Genomic DNA, 16,137 nt, shown 5'->3' with positions numbered 1-16,137 from the left:
TGGCTTTATACAGGCCCCCCGCATACTCCTGCCTAGGTGGACTCCATATTCAATGAGTGCTTGTCAGTCAAGCCCAGGTCTCCTTACCTCAGGTGCAGCTCTTTCTGAGCCACTTTAGAGCGCTGTGGGGTGAACAGCCCCACGACAGCTCGTCAGCACTGAGGGAGTCTCACATTTCAAGAACAGAAAAAGTGAGCAACATCTGGGAGTTGTTGCAGTGTAATGAATTCTGTGTGATCTTGGGTGAGGCACTTCACCGCCCTGTGCCCCAGAGCCTCATCTACAAAACGGGGACAATTGTGCTTCCCTGCCTCACAGGGGCTCAGGTATGGCAGTGATGGGGGCAACGTGAGAGGTGTAATTTTGCTGCCATCTCGGTGCTGAAGTAGTCGACATGACATGCTAAACACCCCCGCCTTTTTTTCTCCAAGGAAGGAATGGCTTCCCCACTTCCAAATATCCCCTTCACATGTGGACACAGGGCCAGCCCCTGCTGAATTTTACTGGCAGGGGATGCAGACTCCATGCATGGGCTTCCTGAATAGACAATAATTTTCCTTGTCCGCAGTGTTATTGTAGCTATGTTGGTCCCAAACAGACAGAGACAGAGTTCTGTGTAGCATGAAAGCTTGTCTCTAATTATTTTCCTGGTTAGTAGCTAATAAATTTAATAGATTAAAATCATGCTTTAGGAGTACCCCTCCCTTTCTAGTGCTAGAGTGATGCTAAATTGTCTTTCCATTCTACTCCCATTGAAAGAATTCTCTGCAAGGTGTGTGATTAGAGCTTTGTTGCATGTTCCACTGGGAACAAGGGGAAGGAAAATCACTTTTAAATTACTTAAAGAAAATAATTAGGATAGAATAGGGAAAAAATAAGAGGAACAGAAAATAGTTGTAGAAAAATATTCATTGTCTTTTATAATGGTTTAAAGTTTCAGAGTTCACATTATTACTGTTTAATTTGTATGTTACCTTGGCAACAGGCATTCAGGAGTGCTAACCCGGAAGTGGACTGATTGGTAGAAAAAGATTTCCCTGCTCCTTTTTGGGTATTAGGAGGTTAGAATACATTCTCTTGGTACCGTAACTGGGCCTGATCATCCTCTCTATGGGCATGGGTCAGTGCTTCACAAGCAGTAGTTACATCAAATAGTTTAGTGATTGGCACAGTAATTTCTACACTACCGTGCACCATTTGGAGTCATCGAGCTGAAACTTGCAATCCTACTGCAAACCAAACTCAGGCTAAACGTTATGGGCATCAGAGAGCTGCAGGATTTGGCCCAGGATCAGAGTAACTAATCAGAACCTGAGTTGCAGGCAAAATTGCATATTTTATCTGTCTGTATTAAAGCAATAGCCTACAGAGAGGGTAGCTATGAGCTCTTGAGACATAAAGGAGTCTGATGCCAGGTCACTAAACATGGAAGCAAATCTCAAACTGTTTGTGTATAATCTGACTCCTCAGACATATGCATTCTTAGATCATAGTTTGCCTGTGTTGCATACTTTGCAGAGGAGAGTGACCTTTGCACATACGTATATTAGATTAATCTGTCATTTTTATTGTAACTAGGGGCTGCAGTATTAATGAAATACAATAGGCAGGATCCTCCTCTTCCATGGAAAATCCTCAGAGCTTCCTCCATATTGCTCCAGTGCATTGCACATTCCTGTGCAAAAAAAGCAGCGTGAGGTCCCCCCATTCCCTTGTAATCCCCTTAGATCTATGTGGGGGTCCTGTGGTGTCCCAGGACCATAGATCCAGAAGTTCTCTCCCTTACAAGTTTGTAGTTAGAAGGCTATTAAAATTTCACAAGGTGCCCATCCTATTTTTCTTCACCACCATTAAACAAAACCATTAAAGTGCTCTTCAAGCAGAAAACATTCAGAAATGCTTTTTACAGAGTGGGCAGACTCACTTGTTCAAACAATTGTAAAATTGCCTCCATAGTAATGAAGATTGATGTTGGGAAAGAAAAACAACCTTTTATGAGGACTGCACAAGTCATAGAATCATAGAATGTCAGGGTTGGAAGGAACCTCAGGAGGTCATCTAGTTCCACTCCCTGCTCAAAGCAGAACTAAACCCAACTAAATCACCCCAGCCGGGGCTTTGTCAAGCCGGGCCTTAAAAACCTCTAAAGGAGATTCCACCACCTCCCTAGATAACCCATTCCAGTGCTTCACCACTCTCTTAGAAAAAGTTTTTCCTAACATCCAACCTAAACCTCCCCCACTGCAGCTTGAGACCATTGCTCCTTGTTCTGTCATCAGGTGCCACTGAGAACAGTCTAGATCCATCCTCTTTGGAACCCCCTTTCAGGTAGTTGAAAGCAGCTATCAAATCACCCCTCATTCTTCTCTTCTGCAGACTAAACAATCCCAGTTCCCTCAGCCTGTCTTCCTAAGTCATGTGATCCAGCCCCCTAATCATTTTTGTTGCCCTCCACTGGACTCTTGCCAATTTTTCCACATCCTTCTTGTAGTGTGGGGCCCAAAACTGGACATAGCACTCCAGATGAGGCCTCACCAAGGTCGAATAGAGGGGAATGATCACATCCCTCGCTCTGCTGGCAATGCCCCTACTTATACAGCCCCAAATGCCGTTAGCCTTCTTGGCAACAAGGGCACACTGTTGACTCATATCCAGCTTCTCGTCCACTGTAACCCCTAGGTCCTTTTCTGCAGAACTGCTTCCTAGCCATTCGGTCCCTAGTCTGTAACAGTGAATGGGATTCTTCCGTCCTAAGTGCAGGACTCTGCACTTGTCCTTGTTGAACCTCATCAGATTTCTTTTGGCCCAGTCCTCTAATTTGTCTCGGTCCCTCTGTATCCTCCAGTGTATCTACCATTCCTCCCAGTTCCGTGTCATCTGCAAACTTGCTGAGAGGGTTGCCCACGCCATCCTCCAGATCATTAATGAAGATGTTGAACAAACCTGTCCCCAGGACCGACCCCTGGGGCACTCCACTTGAAACTGGCTGCCAACTAGACATGGAGCCATTGATCACTACCTGTTGAGCCTGACAATCTAGCCGGCTTTCTAGCCACCTAATAGTCCAATCATCCAGCCCATACTTCTTTAACTTGCTGGCAAGAATACTGTGGGAGACCATATCAAAAGCTTTGCTAAAGTCAAGGAATAACACATCCACTGCTTTCCCCTCATCCACAGACCCATAAAAGTCACATAAAAGCAAGAAAACTATTTACTATGTTGTAGGAATAATAGACTTTTTGTACTGGAGTAACCTCAACTTTCCAACATGAGCCTTGATAGTGTAAACACTTTCACATGCACTTCCTTGCTCACCTGAACAGTCAGTCTGAGATGACACAGGTGAGTAATGTTAAGTGTGTGGGTAAGGGTTTGCTGGTTTGGAGCTACAGTCTCTTCATTCATCATCTGCTCTGCTGAGTGAGTGGGGCAAAGCTGTATCTTCTGTTTGTACAGAATGTGAATCTTAACATAAAAGTACTAATGGAACTTAGCTGATACATAGGTTACAGATTTATTCATGTAACTGTTCAGTCCAGAAGGTGCCAAATTCATAGCAATCACCCTAATATGTAGTGGTAGCATACAAGGTATGTACATACTCTCGTATTTCAGCCATAATGAGCCAGAAACCTTGTGAATTTCTGAAGTCATGTAAACAACTCTACTAAAATCATTTAAAAAAGTAACCCATTAATCAAGGTCAGAAGACTTCATGCCCAGTGAGTATTGCAATTAACTGTGAATCCTCAGCACCTCTTTTTCCTTGCAATGATTTCCATAAGTTAATCAAGCTATTGAAAACATGTCCTTAAGTAGGTATTGCTGCTTTGAGGGAACCTCAGTTTGTCAGGGCTCAGGACTGCTACTTTTGCATTTTGCAAGAAATGAAATATGCTCATAGGCGGCTTTGCCAAGATGAAATTTTCCAACTAATAGGTAAAGTACCAATATTTTTTTCAGATCTCCTCTTAGATTATGGAGGCACTGGCTGCAGCCCCAAAGTAAAGTTGAATTGTGTTTTATACTTAATACTATGTACTTTACCACTATCTTGGTGCCTAATTAAAAATGTGCATTCTAGCTTGCAGGCACTCACATAGTAAGACATTGAAACATCTTCAAGGATGCGGGACCATAGTCCTCCCGAGGAGAGTGTCACTCACTGAATACTCTTGAGGCTCCGCTCTGAAAGCTGTTCTTTGCAGGCAGCCAGTCAGTCACATTCACAAGCCCCACTTAAATCATTAGGGATTCATAGGGACCTGACCATGTGGTTCAGCTTGCAGGACTGGCCTTAAAATGTACTTATTTCTTTCCTTGGAATGTTGGAGGGTATGAAGCTTCCTAATAGCCATAGGCCTTCCTCCTCTTGAAATTGCTCCTCACCCAAGCTGGTCACGTAGGAGCTAGAGATATGCAAAACATTTGGAAGAGGGGGGATGGAACAGATTTACTGATGTTGGTTTCATTAATGAAGAACAAAAGCAAAGTAATGGAATCTTCCAAACATCTTATTGGCCAACATTAGCTTGTGAAATTGTATTTTTCAGATCACATTTGCCTTTGCTGCAGCTGATACAGCATCCTGAATTACCTTTACACTCTTTTAACTGAAGGGCTACTAGGAAATTTTAAAAAGGGAAATAAGATTTTGAATTGACTACAGATTCTTTGTCTGTTGTCACAATCTTGTAGTGAACCAAATGCTTTCCGTATGGATTTGTGTACATGTCTAACCTGCACGTTGTTTCATTACTCCACTTCTCCCCACTTATGACTTTTAGCCATATTGCCTCCCCCCCCCCGTGGATATGCATGTTTGTTAAATACTGTGGACACATGCCATGATTCTCTTAATTTTATTTAAGGTCATTGTTTTGTAGATGTGGGATATAAATATGGAACAAATTAACAAAGCACCTTGAACTTCTATTTTATTGTTTTCTTGTAATCATATGGTGTAAGTAAAAACTTGTTTTTGGACCAGGATCCAGATCCTCACAGGTATTTAGGCACCAGAGCCTATATACCTGTGAAGATCTGGGCATAAGTGCCTTAAAACTGGACTCTGGAATAATATATGTATTCAGATTTTCATTAAAATAAATCGTGTCTTTATATATAGTGTGTCTTCTTTTCAATGCCAGGCATAGCTTATGCACCTTAGCCTTGACATAAACCACCTATCCCTTAAAGTTTTTGAGGTATAGGTTTATTCAGCTCCGTAGACTCAAATCTGCCTTTACTGATTATTGTGATTTGTTTACACATGGTTTACTTTTCAAAATCAAAGGAATTTCCTAGATCAAGATGAGTTAAATCTCACTCTTGGATTCAAACACAGTGCCAAAATTGTTCAGGTTTACTTAAAACTTTTTTTACTGAACAATAATGCATTAAGGAGCACTGTATTTGCATGGTAAAACTACCACCACAAAACAGAGCTACAGAAGCGGGGGGGGGGGGGGGGGTGGAGTTGTGAGTTGCACTGTGTTTCTTTCTAATGAAGAAACAAACTGAATTATTTCAGTAGTGGCCCCCTGGGCAGGTACAACACATTACAAAGCGCAATCTAGTCTGAATCCTACTTCTGAGATATTTTCCCCCCACTTGTCTCTTCAATGACATTTCTAGGCAGTTTTTGTTGTTAATTTCTTCCGGCAGTTCAGCCATAGACTGCATCTCTGCAAGCCCAGATGGTATCACATGTTGCAAAGTGAGATGCACAAATGAAAAAGACAAAAACTGACTTTTTGGAGAATGGGAGGGAATGTTCAATCTCAAGAGAATTTGCATCTATCCAAAAGTCATGCTTTAGCACAGTGGTTCTCAAACTTTTGTACATACTTTCACATAGCAAGCCTCTGAGTGTGACCTCCCCCCCAATCAATTAAAAACTCTAAATATAATTAACACCATTATAAATGCTGGAGGCAAAGCAGGGTTTGGGGTGGAGGCTGATAGGTCACGACCCCCCCAGGGAAAAACCTCACAACCCCTTGAGGGATCCCAACCCATAGTTTTGAGACCCCCTGCTTTATCAGATGAAAGTGAGGTAGTATTTTGCCAGGTGCTGAATACTATTTGTAGATGTCAAGAGTAGGGATAGCACATCTCTGCAAAGGGCCTTCCTTGTCTCCTAAAGTCCAGTGAAGATTTTATTTAAGCCTTAGACTACCAGATGAATAACACCATTCAGCTAATACAGATGAGTATGTAGTATGTTGTTAACTGGCCCCCCAAAGATGCAGCTGCCCCCTCAGCAACCACACTTGGACAAGCATCCAAACACATTTGCAGCTAATGAATGCTCCTACACCCATTTTGACAAGCATCACCTTGAAAATGCGAGCTGCTCTTGAGTTAAAATGTATTTCCCTCCTTACTGTGTTTTGTGCTTTAGCTGACCCGTGATTCGTTTCCTGGCACAATTTCTCAGTACAGTATAATGGGCGAGTGGCTGTGTTTTCAGCTCACACCTTCTCTGCTATTCTGGGTTATTACAGTAGCAATTATGGTTATTGTAGTATGTCCTACTTTCAGAAAAATGAATTTATTTAACTGTAACCCTGAGAAGTAACAACTTTTCAGGTTCAAAAAGTCAGTTTTTTTCTTGCCAGTCCTCTCTTGTGTGAGGATGTTAGTCACAGTCCTGAGCATGGCCTTGGTATCACCATGCAGTGTAAACACACAAGGCAAAAGGCATCTCTAAGCAGCCTATAATCTAGTACCACGTTTGAGAAGCACTAATCAGGGATATATAATAGGTGACTTTTGGAGCTATTAATAAATTATTTGTATAGATTACAGTTTCCAAGTAACTACCACTCAGGCTGGGGCTCAGGCACTTGGTCTCTGTGTCTCAGTTTCCCATCTATAAAATGGGGCTTATAGCACTTCCCTACCTCACAGGGGTGCTATGAGGCTAAATATATTAAAGATTGTGAGATGCTATAGGAGCCAGATTAGTACAAGAAAGAAAGGATCTGCCACCTGCTGTGGTGTTTATTTACGTGGACAGATGTTTACTAGGAACTAGGCTGCAATCCCATAACTCAGTCAACCTACATCACTATCTAATGCTGACTGAATTCAAACCAAAGATGGTGAAAGGCTCCACATCCCATTTGCATTCTCCTGAGCACAGTCCCTTCTCCTTGAGCATAATCAAAATTATAGTGTTCAGAAGTATGTTAATAGATTCTTTGTCAACAGATGCTAAAACCTGGTTGGTATGAACCTTTCACCTTTCTGGCACTTGCTTTCCTATTGATCTAAACATCTAAAAGTTAAACTTTGTTTCAGGATGATTAACAATGCCTTAGCTACCACCACACCCCTGCATTCTATTTTTTATAGAAATCACCACCTCATTCCCAAGGATGGAGAAGGAGCCAATTAAGTTTTAACACTTTAGCAGTCATAAAACCTCTTGGACAGATTGAGGGCTTCTAAGGGAATTGAGAAAGCCGAAAGAGAGCAGGAAACTAAGAATACGTTTACACAGGAGCTGGAGGTGTAATTGCCAGCTCAGGCAGACATACATGCATGGTGCTGATCAAGCTAACACTAAAAATAGAAGTGTAGCTGCAGCAGCACAAGCAGCTGGCTGGACTACCCACCCCTGCTCAGACAGGAAGGTATTTGGAGCAGTTAGCTTCCCCCATTACCATGGGTACCTTTTAACTTTTAGCATGCTAGCTCAATCAGAGATAGCACGGTTATGTGTGTCTGAGCAGTACATTACACATCCAGCTCCACTGTAGACATCTCCAATCTTCCCTGCATAGGGTACATAATTAGCCATACTGGGTCAGACCAAAGGTCCATCCAGCCCAGTATCCTGTCTTCCAACAGTGGCCAATGCCAGGTGCCCCAGAGGGAGTGAACCTAACAGGTAATGATCAAGTGATCTCTTTCCTGCCATCCATCTCCACCCAGGGTAATGAAATACTAGAAATGCACAGCCTTAGAGCAACCTTACTAGGAACGTCTGCTGAAAAACAGGACCTTGTTGTCACCTGGCGGGGGGAGCAAAGGGGCTTTCCATTCTTAATCTGTAGCTCAGTGCTTGCAATGGTGTAAGAAGGTGCAAATGGAAATCAACACATGAGAAATGAGTAGTGAGGAAACAAAGGCAGCTTGTGAACAAAGTAGCCAGGAGGAACCGGGGAACAATGAATGGAAGGAAGCAAAATGCGATAGAAAGGGAGAGAGAAAAAGGACACAGGAGGCCTGCCTCCCTCCTGCCTTGCACTTTGGGACATCATTTACATCTATGCAAAGCAAGCATAGCGTGGATGTAAAATACTACCACCTCAGAGCGCTTTTCCCATGCACTTGCACTAGTGCAAATGACAACTCATGGTGCTAGGCCAGTGGCTCTCAAACTTTTGTACTGGTGACCCCTTTCACACAGCAGGCCTCTGAGTGCACCCCCCCCCCATAAATTAAAAACATTTTTTATATTTAACACTATTATAAATGCTGGAGGTGAAGCGGGATTGGGGTGGAGGCTGACAGCTCACAACCCCCCACATAACCTTGTGTTCCCCTGAGGGGTCCCAAACCCCCCAGTCTGAGAACCCCTGTGCTAGGCAGTGGGAAATCAGGCACCAGGAATTAGATAAAGTTAGAGTAGAAAGGGAGCTTGTGTTGTGCTATATTGTCAGTCAGCTTTTTTGAGCATGCACTGTGTGTTGGGAGACTAACGAGCTAAGTTGAAGCCTTGTCTACATTAGGTGAAAGGGCATTGCCTACCACCTTTGAGTTTTATAGTGCCTCTATACTTTGCAAACTGCTATGCCAGGCTTTTGGTGAGCATTGTTTGCATCTTTTTGCTGAAACACCTGGGAAGAGGTCTTTAACTCAGATCTCAGTCTGCAACAGGTTGGCCACACTAATGGGAAACTACAGGCATTGAAGGTCATCAGTAGACCCAGTGCTCATAAATCCACCCTTTTGCGGCAAGCACTGGGTACCAAAGGCCCCAGGTGAAAGTTCAGGTACTTGCCAAGAGCCGTAAGCAATTCATTTATAAATGAGGGCACCACCAAAGTCCAATACAGATTTTTTGTGCAGAAATGTACAAACGTCTGCCTTTACTTGAAAAAGTGAGGGAACCTCTTGCCCAGGTCTTATTAATTTAACTTACCTGTGGTGAAATTCAGTCCCCCTCCTCGAAGTGAATGGGACTTTTCCCATTGGCTTAAACACAGCCAGAATGTCAGTCCTCCTGTATAGACTGTGATCCTTTATACCAAATATTCCTTTGTAGCCAAGAAATCAGCCAATGGCTTGACTGGGCTATTTCATCCCATCAGTAAAGCTGATTAGTGCCATCTAGTGGATACAAAAAGTTTCACAATACAGTGAAGTTCTCTTGAATAAAGTCTTCCTTTATGTTCCAGCTAGCTTTTTTGAGATTCATTTACACGGTTCACAGCTGACACCTGACCAGAATGTGTGTACAAAAGTTCTCCATTAACCAGCTCTCTGTCACTCACAGCTTGAGCCTCTGCTCAGTGAAGTCAATGGCAAAGTTCTTATTGACTGTAAAGGTGTAGGATTAGGGCCTTAGTTGTCCTGACAATTATTGGGTGTGATCGAAGCAATTTAGGCACCTAGCTGTGGAGTTTAGGCACCTAAGTCCCAGTTTTACACACCACTGCAAGCCACAAAACTCCTGCTTGGCTGCTGCCTGCACCTGTAGGCACCTAAATCTCACTTGGCGCCTAACTTTCTGCTGTAAAAGTTTCCTGGGGCTTTCACATTACTGCCTCCCTAAGCCCCAGAGTGATTCACTAACCAAGGGAAGACAGGCATTGCATGCAACTTAGGCAGCATAGAGCTTGAGCCTCTGAGCAAACCTACTAGCTCAAGTCCCACCCAAAATCCACCCAAAGGAGCAGAGCCGTAACAAGCTATTTTTGCGCCCGAGGCAAGAATATAAAATTGTACCTACCCCCCCTCCATATAATTTCATAGTAGTTACTTTGTATAAAAAAAAAAAAAAAAAAAAAAGAAAAGAAAAATATGTAAATAAGAATAATAATAGAATGTTTATTTATTTTAATCATAAGTTCCGTGTACAAAATCAATTAATACATATAAGGTGTGCATCATACTTCATGTAATATACTATTTAAATAATCACAAATAAATTTAGCTGTAGGACCATATCAGATACGATTAACGATTTTTTCAAAATTGTACTTTGTGCTTTTAAGGAGGCAAATTCATTGATCATTGCATCAAAATTAATATTATTCGCTACTTTATGTTCTATTGACAAGATGGACATATTAGTTACTCTCTCCATACCCGTGGTTGCTCAAAGGTAGTTTTTAATTAATTTGAGCTTACTGAAGCTTCTTTCACAAGTAGAGAAATATTCTTAATGCAATTTCAAAATTTGGATAAGATTTGGCCAAATTATATTCATGAATTAACTGGCAAAGGTACAAACTAGTTGCGCCTGAAACGTCTGGAAACAACGCAAACGCTTGATGTTTAGAACTCTGAATCTCTGACGAAATTTGAGGCATTCAAATAGCTGTCATAATTGAGACTTAAATCCACTGCTGCTTTTTGAAGATTAGTAGTGTCCATTTTAACAAGTGAATCACCCAAAAGAAAATTGAAATCAGAAAATCTCATTTAAAGTTTCATATCTCCAATTTAACTCAACTATTATGGTGTCAAATACGGTTTTTATTTGTACTTTGAAAGATTATTCAGCTGATAAATTAGAAGACATGTCTGCACTCTCAAAGTTGCTGCCTTTTTACTTTCTGGATTCAATAAATTCTGCTGGCATTTCTATATTTTCAGTCTTTTTTTTACAATCTGTAAAAATATTGACCATATCGTTATCGCTTTCACATATCTCTTGTAAAATATTTCATAATCCGTTGATCATTTTACAAGCCTGAGAAACAGTGATGCCTTTTGCTTGTAGGGCTTTATTCACCTCTGTCAATATGAGTTAGGATATTGCGCCATATGGATAACGTGCACAAAAATTCATAATTCATTTTAAGAAGACCATTAGCTGTTGATACTGCTTCTGGACATTTCGATGCAACAGCGAAATTTTTTAGAGCCTTGGTCACATCTGTAATCTGCGAATTTAAGGCTTCAATTGCATTAGCTCTTGATGACCATCTAATATCAGCATGACCTTTTAGTGATACTTTTAACATAATCATTAAAATATCCCAGCGACTGGCTGACTAAGGGAAAAAATGTGTATAACTTTTCTACAGTGGCAAAGGATGAAACCAGTCGAATTTATGGAAGTCGCACATACTCTCAACTAAATTTAGACAGTGGACTGAACATTGTACAAAATTCACTAATCTATTTATTTGCAAAATGGCAGCTTTGACGCCTTTGTACACACCTGACATATTTGTGCCATTATCATAGCCTTGACCTGTTGCATTCTGAAGATCAAGCCCATCATTTTCGAGCTTCTTTATTATTTCTTCGGCTAATCCACTTCCCGTTTTTTCTTAGTTTTATAGACTTCATTGAAACCATTCTTCTATAAATACGTGAGAAATGATAATGGAATTGTCTCTCACAATCTGGGACATTTGCTCTCGATGAGATATGTCTGATGTGTAGTCCAGAAGGATAGAATATTTAGCTTTTTTTATTTTAGATATAATTTCATTACGAACTTGCTTTGCTAGTAAGCCAATAAATTCATTTTGTATAGCTGGTGAAAAACAGCTCACTGAACCTTTTTTATGAGTTACGATATGCTGTTTTAGTTGAAGATCATAATGACTTATAAACTCCAATATACTAAGAAATATTCCCGAATTACGGTTTTCTATACTGCTACATGATCCTCTAAGTGGTAAATTGTTTTTGGTGCAAACCATCATGGCATCAAGAATTATTTTTAGAATTTGTCTCCATTTTTATCTATCAGTTCTTCTTCGAGTGATTGCTCACATCCATTCCAGTTAGGTGTGCGCGCCGCGCGTGCACGTTCGTCGGAAACTTTTTTACCCTAGCAACTCCAGTGGGCCGGCAGGTCGCCCCCTAGAGTGGCGCCGCCATGGCGCTCTATATATACCCCTGCCGGCCCGCCCGCTCCTCAGTTCCTTCTTACCGCCGTGTCGGTCGTTGGAACTGTGGAGCGCGGCTTAGCTGTCCTCCACGTCCCTAGCTCTCCTAGTTTTCAATCGCTTATCTCTAGTTCTATATAGTGTTAATTAGTGTTGTTAAGTAAATAGTTTAGTCAATAGTTGTTACATAGTTCTTGGCCGGGGGCTTAGCCCTTCCCGGCACCCGGCGCCAGGCTCATGCCTGTTTCGCCGGGCTTCAAGCAGTGTGCGGCCTGCAAGAAGCCCATGCCCACCAGCGATCCCCACGAAGCGTGCCTGAAGTGCCTCGGGGAATCGCACAGGTCTGACAAGTGCCGCATCTGTAAGGCTTTCAAGCCGAGGACAAAAAAGGAGAGAGATCAGAGGCTCCGAACTCTCCTCATGGAGGCGGCACTTGACCCGTCGACTTCGCGGACCGTGGTCTCGGCACCGGCACCGGATCGCTCCGGCACCGAGAAGACTCCTCGGCACCGACCTTCTCCGGCACCGGAATCACAGCCTAGGCCGTCGAAGTCTGCTACTCCGGCCAGGCAGACCCGGCTTGAGCGCCCGGCCTCGACATCGGCCGCGGCACCGCCGGCACCGTCAGCACCGTTGACTCCGGGCCTGGCGGGTCCGTTGAGTCCGGTGCCGCCGAGCTCCCCCATGAGATCTGGGGTTGAGATAGTGGTCCCGTCAACACCGGAGACCTTCGCCTCGGCTCGGGACCTTATTGCCCTGACGGAGCCCACTCGGCTGCCACCCCCGGTACCTCCGGTGCGGGTCGTGTCCAGGGGCAAGCCCATGATGTCGGCGCCGCCCAGAGACAGTCCTTCGCCATCTAGGTCCCGACGTCTTGGGCGCTCCAGATCCCGACGCCGCTCGCAGTCCCGGCACCGCTCCCCTCAGCGGCACCGGTCGCACTCGCGGCAACGGTCGACCTCCGGACGGTCGCGGTCAAGCTCCAGTCGGCGTCACCGGCACCGCGACTCCAGGAGCAGGTCCCATCGCTACTCGCCGCACCGGTCGACCTCCCGGCACCGAGCTGGTGGCAGGTCCCGGTCTCGGTCGACCTCCCGGCGCCGAGCCGGTGGTAGGTCCCGGTCGACCTCCCGGCACCGAGATGGTGGCAGGTCCCGGTCTCGGTCGACCTCCCGGCGCCGAGCCGGTGGTAGGTCCCGGTCGACCTCCCGGCACCGAGCCGGTGGCAGGTCCCGCTACCGAAGCGACACCCGGTACCGATCAGGATCCCGGTACCGTGACAGATCCAGGTCCCGGTCCCGGCACCGATACGACTCCCGGCACCGGTCCCCGGCACCGAGACGATCCTCCGTGCCGACCCGCGCCGGCCCGTACCATCCGGGGTCGGCCCCGCCGTGGCCCTCGAGACAGCCGTCCGTATCTTCGCAGGCGGACAGTGCGTATGCGCTCGGCACCGACCGGCAGGCGGCGCTCTTCGGGGATCCGCCGCTGGAAGACCAAGGCCCACCACAGTGGGGATTCTGGACACCCTGGGCATACCATCAGGCCCAGGGCCCCCAGCAGCTCCCTCCCACACCGGCGAATGCGGAGCGTAGGGCCCCTGAAGCCTCCTTGTCTCGCCCCCCTCCCTCCCCGGAGGCGGAGGAAGGGTCCAAACAGCAGGACTCCGCTGTGGCTCCGGAGGTAGAGGCGAGGGCTGAGGAAGACCCTCAGTTGGACACTATCGTGCCTGGGGTCTCCTCATCCTCCTCCCCGGATGAGGCGGTGGCGGGTACCTCCTCCAACAGTCCCCCCCCGCTGGATCTCAGGGCGCACCAGGACCTCCTCAGGCGGTTGGCCCAAAACCTGAGTCTGCAGGCAGAGGAGGTCTCGGAGATAGAGGACCCGATTGTTACCATCCTCTCTTCGGATGCTCCCACCAGGGTCGCCCTGCCCTTTGTACGGACCATTCAGGCCAATGCCAATACTATCTGGCAGTCCCCGGCCTCCATCCCTCCGACAGCAAAAGGAGTCGAGAGAAAGTACATGGCCCCTTCCAAGGGGTATGAATACTTGCACGTTCACCCGACTCCCGGTTCACTGGTGGTGCAGTCGGTGAACGATAGGGAGCGTCACGGCCAGGAGGCTCCGGCCCCCAAATCCAGAGAGGCCAGGCGGATGGACCTCCTTGGCCGTAAGGTATATTCGGCTGGGGCCCTGCAGCTCAGGGTCTCTAATCAGCAGGCCCTGCTGAGCAGGTACGCTTTTAACTCCTGGGTGGCAGTGGACAAATTTAAAGAGCTGCTGCCACAGGATGCTCGCCAGGAGTTTACGGCCATCCTGGACGAGGGCAAAAAGGTCGCGCGCACGGCCTTACAAGCATCCTTGGACGCTGCGGACTCGGCTGCCCGTACCCTCGCGTCGGGAGTTACGATGCGTCGCATCTCCTGGCTGCAGGTTTCCGGCCTTTCGCCAGAGCTCCAGCACACGATACAGGACCTTCCTTTCGAAGGCCAGGGCCTGTTTTCGGAAAAGACAGACCCCAGACTCAAGAGTCTGAAGGACAACCGGGTCATTGCGCGGTCCCTCGGGATGCACACCCCCGTGACGCAGCGTAGACCCTTTAGGCCACAGCAGCAGCCGTACCGTAGGCCGTTTTCCCAGTTCCGCCAGCGGCAGGACCCTTACAGGCGCCGCGGCAGGAACGGCAGGCGCAGGCAGTCTGGGAACCAAGGGGGGCAGAACCAGGGCTCCTCGAAACCCCCGCCTGGTCCTAAGCCTTCATTTTGAAGGTGCGCCCGAGGGCGCTGTAGCAGTTTCCCCTATGGATCCTTTCCCCCCGTTTTCAAACCGCCTTTCGTTTTTCCTCCCGGCGTGGTCCCAAATAACATCGGACCGCTGGGTCTTAAACCTGGTGCAGACGGGATACCGCCTGCAGTTTGTTTCGTTTCCTCCTTCCCGCCCTCCTTCCTCGTCCCTCTTCAGGGACCCCTCTCACGAGCAATTCCTTCGACAGGAGGTGCAGACGCTCCTCAGCAAAGGAGCCATAGAGGCGGTTCCGGAAAACGAGAAAGGCAAGGGGTTTTATTCCCGCTACTTTCTGATCCCCAAGGCCAAGGGGGGCCTCAGGCCTATCCTCGACCTGCGAGAACTCAACAAATACCTCGTGAAGTTGAAGTTCCGCATGGTATCCCTGGGGACCATTATTCCATCCCTGGATCCGGGAGACTGGTACGCCGCCCTCGACATGCAGGACGCGTATTTTCATATTGCCATTTGGCCGCGCCACAGACGCTTTCTCCGCTTCGTTGTGGGGGCTCTTCATTATCAGTTTGCAGTCCTCCCTTTCGGCCTGTCCACGGCCCCGAGGGTGTTTACAAAATGCATGGCAGTTGTCGTGGCGCATCTTCGACGCAACCGTGTCCACGTGTTCCCTTATCTGGACGACTGGTTGATTCGGGGCACGTCGGAGCAGCAGGTCAGCAGCCATGTCCGCCTGATCACCGCCGTATTTGCAAGTCTGGGCCTCCTGATAAACACAGACAAATCCACTCTGAGGCCCACGCAAAAGGTGGAATTTATCGGGGCGGTCTTGGACGCCACGATGGGCAGGGCCTCGCTGCCTCTGCAACGGTTCCAGACCATGGCGGCGATCGTTCAGCGTTTGCGGTCAGCCCCGTTGACGTCAGTAAGGACATGTCTAACCCTGTTAGGCCACATGGCAGCGTGCACTTTTGTGACCGGCTACGCTCGGCTCCACATGAGGCCTCTCCAGCTGTGGCTTATCAGCCGTTACAGGCCGCAAAGGCAACCTTTAGACATGTTAGTCACAATCCCCCAGAAGGTCTTGGACTCTCTCGGCTGGTGGTTGGACCAGTCCGTGTTATGTGCGGGTCTTCCCTTTCACCCCTCTCAGCCATCGGTATCCCTGACAACGGATGCCTCAGATCTGGGCTGGGGGGCCCACCTGGGGACCCTGCGGACACAGGGCCTGTGGTCCCAGGAGGAGGTGGGGCTCCACATCAACATACGGGAGTTGAGAGCGGTCCGCCTTGCTTGTCAAGCGTTT

The sequence above is a fragment of the Gopherus evgoodei genome, chromosome 3 (assembly GCF_007399415.2).
Source record: "Gopherus evgoodei ecotype Sinaloan lineage chromosome 3, rGopEvg1_v1.p, whole genome shotgun sequence".
Taxonomy (NCBI): Eukaryota; Metazoa; Chordata; order Testudines; family Testudinidae; genus Gopherus; species Gopherus evgoodei.
The sequence above is the reverse complement of the archived record's forward strand: the minus strand, read 5'-3'. Positions refer to the sequence as shown.